Below are 13,246 nucleotides of genomic sequence, written 5' to 3'. Positions count from 1 at the left end.
GGATAAACAAAGTTTAAAGCAAATGCCCTTAACATGTAACACTTGGTAGCAATCATGAAACAGTGATGGAATATTCACATAGCAAGCAACCTGAGCCAACAGATTTATTTTCCATTTAACTTAGGGGCCCTTTTACTAAGCCGCAGCCAAACGTGGCTTGTGGCAGTGTGAGCAAAATTTTTGGGTGCACGCCAGACCACTTTTTACCACGTCCTGGAAAAAGACCATTTTTAAGGGGCCGGAAAATGGACGTGCTGCAAAATAAAAACCAGCGCACGTCCATTTTCGGCCTGATACCTTACTGCCACCCATTGACTTAGCAGTAAGGTCTCATGCTATACTTGGGCAGTAGGCATGCAGCGCACACCCACTGACGTTTACCGCCAGGTAAGCGCCACATGTTAGAAAATAGAAAATATTTTCTACTGTGTGTATTTAGAATTACCACCCAGGGCACACGGTAGCCGGTCAGTATTGCCAATCTGGCACATGCTGGACACATGTAGACCCTTACGTGCCTTTGTAAAAGGGCTCCATAATTAACTTTGTATGAACTTAGCAGCTAATAGTGTGCTGAACTGGACAATTGTGGTACATTTAGACCGACTCTGGACAGAACTTCTGCATGAAGAAAGCTCTTCCCTCTTATTCAATACTCCCCCCCCCCTGTGAAAGGCCTTTTTTGCAGGTGCACTGAAAAATGGACTGTGCGCACCCAATACATGGGTCTACACCAGCACAGGCCACTTTATGGTTCACCTTAGTAAAAGGACCCCCAAGAGCTTCACTATTCATTGAGTAAACAAATATTTCCTCCTATTTTTTTTAAGTATTTCTGTGTAACTTCCTTGAGCGTCCCTTAGTCTTTGTACTTTTGGAACGAGTAAAAAAAATTTTTTTTGATTTACTTCTACTCGTTCTACACCACTGAGGATTTTGTAGACCTCAATCATATCTCCCCTCATCCGTACTTCCTCTGTGTAAATCCGTATGCTGCACAAGCTGGCATGTTTGAAAATATAAGTGAAATCAAATAAAAATGACAATGTGGATAGAGCACTCATAAGTTTGCCTTCTTTGTTTTGGGTGAATGGGGATGACAGCTATATGGAGGAGAGGGAAAGGGAGATTAACCTAATTGGCTTCAGCTTTTTGATGTCATGCCATCTCCTGTTCTCAATCTAATCTCCTGGGTATCAACCAGGGTTGCCAGATGGGCGGTTTTCCCGCCCAATTGGGCGGTTTTCCGCAACCCGCCGCAGGAAATTTTTGCCCGCGGCGGGTTGCGGTTTTTTGGGCTGCTTTTTGGGCTTCAGGGCGGTTTTTTGGGCGGCTTTTTCTGCCGCGGGGGGCGGGGTTAGTGACGTGTTTGGGCGGGGTTAGTGACGTTTTGGGCGGGGCCGATGACGGGGGAGGCGGGGCCGGTGACAGCGGGGGCGGGGTTGATGACGGCGGGGGCGGGGGTGATGACGCGGGGGTGGGGGTGTCAGGGGCGGGGTTTGAGTTTGGGCGGGTTTTGGGCGGGTTTTATGCCGGATTGGGTGGGAAAAAAATTTTCCACCTGGCAACACTGGTATCAACACATCTAATAATTGTCAGGTATACTGCCAGTTGTCAAATGCAGCTTAAGCAAGGCTACCATCAAGAGTTTTAAAAAGTCAATTCACAAATACAAAAAGCAACTGGTGCACCACCAAACCCAACTTCGTTGTCGCAGACCTGCCAAGTCTCCTGCATTTAGTGGGAGACTCCCGCTTTGGGGAGTCATCTCCCGCCAAAGCGGGAAAGTCTCCCGCTGAGACACCGGGTCAGGTGATTGCAGTGGTGTGCTGGAGCCAGCTCGCACGAGCCGGTTGTTACATTTTCTTCGGACTTGCGAGCCGGTTGTTAAAAAGTATGAGCCGGCTCTCCTCCCTCCCTCCGGATCCGGTCCCTCATGGACCTGACACCTGCCTTGTCCTTCAAATTCTTCGGGGCAGGCAGCCTCGTGAGCCATTTTGAAGCACAATCCGGCAGCGAGGGAGAGTCAGTGCTAGCAGCTGGCAGGTAAGACTGCCTGCTCCGAAGAAGTCGAAGGCCAAGGCAGGGTGACTCAGAGTCAGGTCGGTGAGAGACCAGATCCAGAGGGAGGAGAATTCGCTGAACAACTTGGGAGGGGGTAACAGGGGAGAGAAGGGAGTCGCTGGGCATGGGTGGATGGATGGAGGGGAGAGAAGGGTCGCTGGGTATGGGTGCATGCAGGGCAGGGGAGAGGAGAGTCACTGGACATGGGTGGATGGAGGGGAGGGGAGAGAGAAGAAATGCTGGACATGGATGGAGGGTAGGGAAGAGTGAGAGAGATGAGGGAAAAGGAAGAGAGGAGAAAACCTGCACATGGATGAAGAAAATAGGCAGAAGCTGAGGACCAGAAATGAAGAAGAAAGGAGGAAAGGAAATAAATAAATGGAAAGGAAGCCCTGGAAACGGAGTTAAGAGGACAGATAGCAGCAGAATCGGATACTGGGCCAGCATGATCAGAAAAACAGTCACCAGACAACAAAGGTAGAAAAAAATCATTTTATTTTCATTATAGTGTTTGGAATATGTTCACTTTGAGAATCAGGTGCTCAACGTTAAAAGTTTATATTTATTTACTTATTTATGGCATTTTATCACACATTAAACATGAATTAGATTGGAACCTGGGATCATTTAATGTTTTTTCCTGGAGTAATGCATTGCCACCCCCCCCCCCCCCAGGGTCTCTCCCCGGCTATAGCCAGCTCTGCAATTGGGGGGGGGGGGGGCGCAGAGGGGGACCGGGGAGAGAGCCTGTTGTTAAACATTTACCAGCACACCACTGGGTGATTGCCATTCTGCCACCACTGCTGCTGCTTCTTCCAATGAGCAGCTTCGGCGGCAAAACAACTCCTGCCTCCCGCTCCCCCTTCTACTCGGTATCCATTTCCTGGCCACTGCTGCTTCTCTTGTTGGGCAGAAGTGGCCACAACAACAAAAAAAACTAACAAAAAAGCAAGCGCAGGGCCACAGTAAACTTCAGGCATAAGCTGTCGGCTCTGCCGGTCCTCTGCCCCCGGAGCAGGAAGTTGATGTCAGCAGGAGGCAGAGGACCGGCAGAGCTGACACGCATGCTTTTTTGTTTGTTTAGTTTGTTTTGGGGGTTTTTTTGTCACAGGCGGTGCTGTCCAACAGAAGCTGCAGTAGCCAGGAAACGGATACCGGGTGGAAAGGGGAGCGGGAAGCAGGAGGTGCTGAATGGAAAGAGTGGGGAGGAAATGATAGAGTGAAGATACTGGATGGAAGAGGGTTACAGAGAGAGAGATGAGTGTAAAGATGGGGAGAGAAAGAGGGGAAATGGAAAAGGGCTGGAGAGAGAGAGAAGCTGCTGAAAAGAATGATGGGGAGAAAGGAGAGAGCCTGTCTGGACAGATGGTGAGAGAAAGAGGGGAGACACTGGATGAAAGGAGGAAGAGAAAGGGGGTTAGACGCTGGAAGGATGGGAGCAGAAAGAGGGAAGACGCTGGAAGGAAGGGTAGGGAGAGAAACAGGAGAGACACTGGAAGGATGGGGAGAGAGAGAGGGGATATGATGAATGGAAAAGGGTAGAGAGAGAGACACTGGATGGAAAGAAGGGGAGAGAGAGAGAGACACTGGATGGAAGGATCGGAAGAGGGGGGTAAACGGATGGAAGGATGAAAGAGGGAAGACGGATGGAAGGATGAGGAGAGAGAGGGAAGACACTGGATGGCAGGATGGGGAGAGAAAGAGGGAAGATGCTAGATAGAAGGATAGCGAGAGAAAGGGGAGATGGGTGAAAGGATGCAGAGTGAAAGAGGGAGACACTGGAAGGATGTGGAGAGAGAAAGGGGGCATACTGAACAGAAAAGGATAGAGAGACACTGGATAGAAGGAAAGAGGAGAGAGAGGGAGACACTGGATAGAAGGATCTGGAGAAAGGGTAGATGGAAGGATGGGGAGAGAAAGGGAAGACACAGGATGGAAGGGTAGGGACAGAAAGAGAGGAGATGCTGGATGGAAGGATACAGAAAAAAAGAGGGAAGACACTGGAAGGATGGGGAGAGATGGAGGGAAGACGCTGGGGGACACTGGAAGCTTGGGAAGAGAAAGAGGGGAGCTGCTGGATGGAAAGGGGGACAGGATAAAGACTGAAGAATAAGAGGAAGGGGCATGGGGAAAACAAGGGTGAAGAAAAGATGAAAAACCATAGGTAGATGAAGTAAAAATAGGGAAATTAAAGACTGGATGGTAAGAATGAATTAAATCAGGACAGAGAGGCAGAAAAATACATTAAAGAAAAAAAAAGAAAAAGGAGAGAAAAATTACAAATGGACAGGAAACTCTGGCAAGAGAGTTAAGAGAAGATGAAGGAAAGCAGAATCAAGAGACTGGGAGCAACACAATTAGAAAAAGTAAATGGCCAGACAACAAAGGTACAGACAATAATTTTATTTTTAATTTAGGATAAAGTAATGTGGTAGCTATGATAATAAAGGTTAATAAATGCAAATAAAACACTAAATAGAAAATAAGGTGATACCTTTATATTGGACTGATTTTAATACATTTTTGATTAGCTTTCAGAGACCAACATTTCTTTCCTCAGGTCAGAAGAGGATACCATAACAGCAGTATACTGTTCTGACCTGACCTGAAGCAGGGGGTTTTGGCCTCTGAAAGCTAATTGAAAAAGGTATTAGGCTAGTCCAATAAAAAGGTATCATCTTATTTTCCATTTTCAAGTGCCTGAACTGAGCATATGAGGTAGAGGAGAGGTGAGTTTAGGAGTGTGAGTCTATAGGATGCTGCCGCTTCCCCATAATAACACTCCCTCTCAGGCCCTCCTAGGAGGAAGTGACATGGGAGGGGCACAGCCAGGAGGATGTGGTTCAGGAAATATAAAAGCCAAGGGCACAGCCAGGTTAAGGAGGCCCAGAGGGAAGCACCAACGACTGACTGCGTATTCCTCCACCATATATGTGTGAACTACAACCACAACAGTCAGGCCAAATTCAAATTGGAACCTTGCAGACTTATTTCTTTGACCCAGCTGGATGCAGGCCAGCCAGCCTATGTTAATTGCTAAAGATTGTACTGGTAACAGGGAAACCAGACTAGAGCCAAGCAGAGTATGCTGCCTTGCTGAGAGACAGGAATGCACACTGTGGCCCTGCGAGAACAGGCCATGGGAGGGCATTCTTACATCTAAGGGCTAGTTTTGTGTTTACTTTCTCCCTTACCTGTGAACTGAACAGGCCCCTAGCTGAACCCTTTAATAAATATTATTTTTGTTCAACTTAACCCACTGTGTCGCTCCATTTTATCTGGACTCCGGGCTCACCATTGTTCATGTTACCACAAGGAGGAAAGATAACAAGCTCATTCTTGTCCATGTTCAGATTCAAAGGAAGGTGAGATATCCAAGTAGCAATGTGAGACAAGCAGGCTGACACTTGGGCCTGGATTTCTTGTGAAGGTTCTGCAGTGTAGAGGTAGATTTGGGAGTCATTAGCATAAGGATGGTATGGAAAACCATGGGAGGAGATCAGAGCACCAAGGGAATAAATATAGAGAGAAAAGAAAGGCGATTCTATGACAAAGCCTTTGAGGTACACTGACTGATAGTGGGATAAGTGGAGGGGGATCCACCAGAGCTAAAGGTTCAATGGGAGAGAGAAGAAGAAAACCAAGACCAAACAGAGCCTTGAAATCCAAGTGAGTAACGTGTATCAAGGAGTGGGTGATGATCAACAGCATCAAAAGTAACAGATAGGTCAAGAAGGATGAGGATTGAAAAAAGGCCATTGGAACTGGTCAATAACAAGTCACTGGAGATTTTGGCAAAGGCAGTTTCTGTAGAATGTAGAGGGCAAAAACCAGAGAGTAGTGGATCAAGAATAGCTTGATGAAAATAGTCAAGACAACAGCGGTGAGCAACACATTCAAGTACCTTCAATAAGAAAGGGAGGAGATAGTTGGAAAGATAGGTAGGATCTAGTGAAGATTTTTTGAGGAGTGGTGTAACCAGGGCTTTTTTTGAGGGGGTACCGAGTACCTGCACATTTTCTATTGTCTGCTAAAATTGACCCCTGGTCCCCAAGTTTTAATGAAAGAGCTCAGGCCCTACAAACCAATTCTGCCTTGCCATAGATTCCGTGACTGGTTGCAAGGGGCCTGGCTATTGTTGGGTGGGTCCCTCAGTGATCACCCCACCCTTGAAGGGTGGCCTGACATTTGAGTACCGGCACCTTTTTCGCTAGAAAAAATGCACTGGGTGTAACCACAGCATGTTAAAGGCATCAGTTGCAGTGGAAAGTGAGAGACTGAGTATATGATAGAAGCAATTATAGTAGGGCTGAGTAGATGGATGGGAATGGGATCAGAGGAACAAGCAGTGAGTTTGGGGGAGGAGAAAAGATGTGCAGTTTCCTCTGTGATTTTACAAAAAGAATAAAGGGTGGCAGGGTTTGAAGAAAGGTTGTGAAAATGAAATGGAAGAAGGTGGGAAGAGAGGTGATGTGGCAGAGAACTCAAGATTAATCTTGTGTACCTTGTCACGGATGTACTCAGCTATAATCTGGACAGAAAGTTAAGGGGGGTTGGAGGTGGGAGGACTTAAGGAGTGAGTTTACTGTAGCAGAAAGGTGGCACGAGTTGGAGGAAAGAGAGTTTGTCAAATGGATATAGTAGTTTTGTTTGGCAGATGCAAGAACATACTGAAAGGAGGATAGAAAGAATTTGAAATGTATGAAGTCAGGTGTGGGATTTTAGCCAGAGGCACTCAGCACAGTGTGTACAGGAACATGGGTAACAGATTCTGGAGGTCAGCCAAGGCTGGAGTTTAGTGTGCCTCACAGAACGGGAAATGGGAGAAGCAAGAGTATTCAGAGCAGAGTGAAGACTAGTACTATAGGAGGAGATGGCCTCATTGACAAACTTGGATAATGTAATGGATGACAGGAGCAGAGAAACAGTGATGGAGAGAGTGCAAGGTCTATAGACTGAAGATTCCTAAATGTCTTGGTGGTGATTGGATGAGGGTGAGAAGTAGGTGATATAAGTGTGAAAGTTATCAGATGATGGTGAGAGGGGAAGAACAGAGGTGGAGAAATTGGAGAAGGAAGTAGCAGAAGGCGGGAGGAGTCAAGATGGCGGTCTGACTTGTTTGGCGTCTGTTTGGAGAGAATTCGAGGATCATTCCTCTTACCTGTTCTTAAATACTTTTTACTATATGCCACACACTAAGAGGAAAGGGGCGGTGAAAGGTCAACTGCCGCTGACCAGAACTTCGTCCCCGATCCAACAAACCCTCCACCAATATGCAGCGTCTTCCATCAGATACCGAATTGTTGAGCCCTGTTGTTAGAGCCGACGGAGGAGCGACGGCACTACTAGGGACTGAAACATCTCTTTCTCCACCGGATCTTAATCCACCACCATGTCCTGCGGCGAATCTGAGAGGTTTAGAGGAAGGCCTAGAGGAATCGGAAGTCGGTGTCCTGGAAGCCTTGGTCGGCAGATCTCTACCCCAGACCGCAGAGGAGGTGAACGTGGAGTCAAACACTCCCGTGGTGGCTACATTACAGTCTATTTGGGCAGCGATATAAGCATTGATTACAACAGTTACTAAGGCAGCTCAAGATACGTCTTCTTGTGAGTAAAGCTGAACTTTTAACTTCGACTATAGATAAAGTTAAACAAGAATCATTTAAACAAGTTTCACAATTGCAACTAGAGGTTTCAAACTTAAAATCAACCTCCGAAACCTTGGTTAAAGACAAAATCATTACATCTCGAAAAATTGAACAGAAAACTTTAACAGACGTTTAAATTTAAGAATCTTGAATTTTCCGATGACAGAAGGAATGAATGCAACTGATTTTTAAAAAAAATATTTAGTAAATATTCTTCGCTATTCCTCCATTAAACAACATTTATTATCTACCATTAACTTCACAAGCAGGAAAGTAAACTTGAGGATTTGCCTTTAGCTAATGTTCCTCAATTGGGAATTCAAGATATCTCAGCTTTACTTGAAGAATCAATATCGGAAGTGAAAATACTTTGAGCCTGCAAATTGGTGGGAAAATGTGGGATACAAATGCTACAAATAAATAAATAAATAAATAAATATTTGAACACGATTTAAACGCAGTTTTGAAGTTATACTTTAAGAACTCATCAAAGATCTTTTGTGGTTCCAGAATATGGATATACTCGGAAGATACTAAGATAACACAAGATAGAAGGAAAATGTTTCTGGCTCTTAGGGAAGAGACTAAAGCACTAGGAGTGTCATTCTTATTAGCATACCCATGTAAATGTCTTATAAGATACATGGGTAATAAACATGTTTTTTTCAAGCCAGAACAACTTCGAATTTTTCTTGAGATGAAAAAAGTGACCAAATAGACTCTATTTGGGGGCTGGTGGTTGGGAGGCGGGGATAGTGCTGGGCAGATGTACACGGCCTGTGCCCTGAAAAGGACAGGAACAAATCAAGGTAAGGTATACACAAAAAGTAGCACATTTGAGTTTATCTTGTTGGGCAGACTGGATGGACCCTGCAGGTCTTTTTCTGCCATCATCTACTATGTTACTATGTAGCTACATAGCGAGTGAATAGGAAGATGGAGTGGATATCAAAGAAAAAAAGCAGTGAGACTGAGATACAAGAAAAAGTTGAAACCTACAAAAAGGGAAGAGTAGCAGTCAACACCACCACTGCGGCCAACTGTGCAAGGTGTATGGGAGAAAGGGTAGCTTCCATGATACAAGACAGCAATTGAAGCAGAGAGTCAGGGAAAAGTCAGACAGAGCAAGAAGATGCAGAGCATGAGAGATAAAGAGATGAATGTAGGCAGAGCAGACATTCCACAGGGCACATAAGAAAGAGGGAGGAAGAGGCATAAGATTAGAGAGATTGAGATTTGATTTTGAGGGCCAAGATTCGGACTGATACCCTCAGCAGAGAGGACGAGGAGCAAGAGAGTAGGGGAGGCAAGAGCACTGTTTCCTCTAAGCTGACAGAGAGAGAGTTCTCCACTTACCGTCCTGCCAGTGGGGACTGCTGTTTCACTATCACTACTACTACTACTTATCATTTCTAAAACGCTATTAGATGTACACAGTGCTGTACACAACATGAAGAGAAAATCCCTGTTTGACAGAGCTTACAAACAGGAGAAATAAGGGAATTACTATGGGAATGATAAAACAGACGTGGGTACTAAACAAGTGAATAGGGTTAGGAGTTAAAAGCAGCATCAAAAAGGTGGGCTTTTAGCTTAGATTTGAAGATGGCCAGGGATGGAGCTTGACATAGTGGCTTAGAAAGTCTATTCTAGGCATATGGTGCAGCTAGATAAAAGGAATGGAGTCTGGAGTTAGCGGTGGGGGAGAAGGGTACAGATAAGAGAGATTTACCCAATGAATGGAGTTCCCAGGGAGGAGTATAGGGAGAAATAAGAGTGGAGAGGAACTGAGGAGCTGCAGAGTGAATGCACTGTTTGAATTGTATGTGGAAACGGATAGGGAGCCAATGAAGTGACTTGAGGAGAGGGCTAATACGAGCATAGCCACACTGGCAGAATATGTCATGCAGCAGAATTTTGAACAGATTGAAGGGGAGAGAGATGGCTAAGTGGAAGACCGGTGAGAAGCAAGTTTCAGTAGTCAGTAGCAATGAACAGGCTAGCTCTGCAGGACTCCAGGGAACCTGCCTGTCTCTAGTGATTGGAAACACAATATTGAAGCACCACCCCCTACTGGCAGCAATACTGTTGGAGAACTCCCGCTCAGCTTAGAGGGAACCGTGGAGGTAAGACAATAGTGACAAGTTCCTGGAGGAAACGTCCATAAACTGCTATTTACAGTATTTATGTATTTGTTACATTTGTATTCCACATTTTCCCACCTATTTGCAGGCTCAATGTGGCTTACAATAGTACCGTAGGGGCGTTCCCCAATTCCGGTATAAACAGTTACACAGTGATGTTATTGTAGAATAGGGTTCATGTGGAACAAACAAACATATTAGGGAATCATATAGAGGAAGAGTTGAGTTATGTCCATTACGTTCTTTGGTTTTGTCGTGCTGCTGGGTTCAGGTATTTAAGTAGGGTTGGTAGGGTATGCCTTTTTGAACAGGTAAGTTTTTAGTGATGTCCGGAAGTTTAGGTGATTATATGTTGTTTTCACGGCTTTTGGTAGTGCGTTCCATAGTTGTGTGCTTATGTAGGAAAAGCTGGATGCATAAGTTGATTTGTATTTCAGCCCTTTGCATCTTGGGTAGTGGAGGTTTAGAAATGTTCGTGTTGATCCGATTGTATTTCTGATTGGTAGGTCGATGAGGTCTGTCATGTATCCCAGGGCCTCACCGTAGATAATCTTATGAACCAGGGTGCAGATTTTGAAAGCAATATGTTCTTTGATTGGGAGCCAGTGCAATTTTTCTCGGAGGGGTTTGGCACTTTCGAATCACATTTTTCCAAATATAAGCCTGGCTGCCGTGTTTTGAGCGGTCTGAAGTTTCTTTTTGAGATGTTCTTTGCATCCAGCATAAATTCCATTGCAGTTATCTAGGTGGCTTAGTACCATTGATTGTATCAGGTTCCGGAATGTTTCCCTTGGGAAGAATGGTTTCACGCGTTTGAGTTTCCACATTGAGTGGAACATTTTCTTAGTTGTGGATTTCACTTCTCTCTCTAGTGTTAGGTTGGTGTCGATTGTAACGCCGAGGAGTTTCAGGCTGTCTGAGATGGAGAGGGTGTAGTCGGGGTTGTTTATATTTATGGGGTTATTCACGTTGTATTGGGATGAGAGGATGAGGCAGTGTGTTTTTTCTGTATTGAGTTTTAGTTGAAATGCATTTGCCCATGAGTCCATGATGTTCAAGCCGAGCTTAATTTTGTTGGTGATTTATGTCGGATCGTGTTTGTAAGGAATGTTTATTGTGACATCGTCCGCATAGATGAAAGGTTAAGACCTTGGTTGAATAAGGACTTGGCTAGTGGGGTCATCATTAGATTGAAGAGGATCGGTGATAGTCTTCTTTCCACAGTGATATGTTTGAATTTGATTTCACTTGATATGTTCTAGTGGTTAGGAAACCCTTGATCCAACTGAGTGTGTTTCCTCCGACCACGAAGTAGTCTAGGAGTATTAGTAGTATATTATGGTTTACCATGTCGAATGCACTGGACATGTCGAATTGCAGGAGAAGTATGCTTTTTCCTGTTGCTATTTCTTGCTTGAATTTCGCTAAGAGAGTAATTAGTACTGTTTCAGTGCTACGAAGGGGGCGAAATCCTGATTGTGATTCATGTAATATTGAGAATTTGTTTAGATAATCAGTAAGTTGCTTGGTTACCATACTTTCCATCAATTTGATTACCAGTGGGATTGATGCTACTGGTTGGTAGTTGGCGATTTCGTTTGTATTTTTCTTGGTAGACATGGAGAAAGCTGAGGTCGACAGCATGGAATCTTGCTACTCGGGATTCTGCCACGTAATTGTGACCTGGCCTGGCCACTGTTGGAAGCAGGATATTTGGATAGATAGACCTTCGGTCTGACCCAGTATGGCATGTTCTTATGCTCTTAAGATGAAATGTGCTCAGACTGGAGATGTTGAGTGAAAGGAAGAAAACATTGAATGTACTGTTGGCAATCTTCTTCCCAGATGGTTGGCTGCACTGCAGTGATACAGACTGCATCATGCTGGACATGCTCACAGAGCTCTTATTCACATTTTGGCATGCTGGTCAATGGCTGTCTAAGAAACAGTGGGGCTAGCGGCCAGGATAACACAAAGTGCCGACACTGGAAAAATAGGGTAAAAACTCAAAATTCACCAAAATCCTTAATCTGACCACTGAATAAGCCTCATGCTGGGCATCCTCGTTACGTATGCCAGGCTCTTGTTTAAACCTCAGATGCAGGTTTTCTAGCCAGTCCTGAGGGGGAACATTATCTCCAGGGCCCTCCAGTGAGGGTAACAGTCCGGCTGACATTATAAATAAAGCAAAACAACTTGAACTGTATTGTTCCAAGGATTTGTTCCCTTCAGCTGAAGGCTGAACTTAGAACTACTTAAGAGTTCTTTTTGCTCCTTAGTGGAGACAAAGGCTGTTTTATCAGTCTGGGAACAAAATTGTAATGCATATATTATTTAGATAGAAGATTGGTCCTTCCTCTCCTCCAACTCAGTGTTCAATTGCTTCAGTGTTAATTGTTTCTTACGCAGCAGGTTTCTATCCTCAGTCCACCACTTGACTGCCACAGAATATACCTTCTCACATGTAGCTTACAATTCCAATTCTGGATAAGTGTAGGTGCTGGAAACTCACATTGCAGCATTTGAACCCTTAGCATCACTCTCTTCTTCATGGGCTGATGATCAGAAGCAAACACAGGTGCTACAGGCTGTTAGCGCCATACTAGCACCTGTGTTTGCTACCGCCCTATGAACAGAGCCCCCCGAGCACGTGAAACAATGTGCTTGTGGGCTCTGAACACAACTACTACTACTACACATTTTAGAGCGCTACTAGGGTTACGCAGCGCTGTTCAAATTCACAAAGAAGGACGGTCCCTGCTCAAAGGAGCTTACAATCTAAAGGACGAAATGTCAAGTTGGGGCAGTCTAAATTTCCTGAGAAGAGGTGTAGTGGTTAGGTGCCGAAAGCGACATTGAAGAGGTGGGCTTTGAGCAAGGACTTGAAGATGGGCAGGGAGGGGGCCTGGTGTATGGGCTCAGGGAGTTTGTTCCAAGCATGGGGTGAGGCGAGGCAGAAACGGCGGAGCCTGGAGTTGGCAGTGGTGGAGAAGGGTACTGAAAGGAGGGATTTGTCTTGGGAGCGGAGGTTACGGGTAGGAACATAGGGGGAGATGAGGGTAGAGAGGTAAGGAGGGGCTGCAAATCGAGTGCATTTGTAGGTTACTAAGAGAAGCTTGAACTGTATGCGGTATCTGATCGGAAGCCAGTGAAGTGACTTGAGGAGAGGGGTGATATGAGTATATTGGTCCAGGCGGAAGATAAGACATGCAGCAGAGTTCTGAACGGACTGAAGGGGGGATAGATGGCTAAGTGGGAGGCCAGTGAGGAGTAGGTTGCAGTAGTCAAGGCACTAGCGTGCAAATGCATGAAAAACAAGGCTCTTAGCACAAGTAGCAAGCAAATGCATGCTAAATGTATTCCTATTAATGATCAGCAAACTAAAAAATA

This window comes from Microcaecilia unicolor, chromosome 12, assembly GCF_901765095.1.
Source record: "Microcaecilia unicolor chromosome 12, aMicUni1.1, whole genome shotgun sequence".
Lineage (NCBI taxonomy): Eukaryota > Metazoa > Chordata > Amphibia > Gymnophiona > Siphonopidae > Microcaecilia > Microcaecilia unicolor.
Note: the sequence above shows the minus strand (reverse complement) of the source record.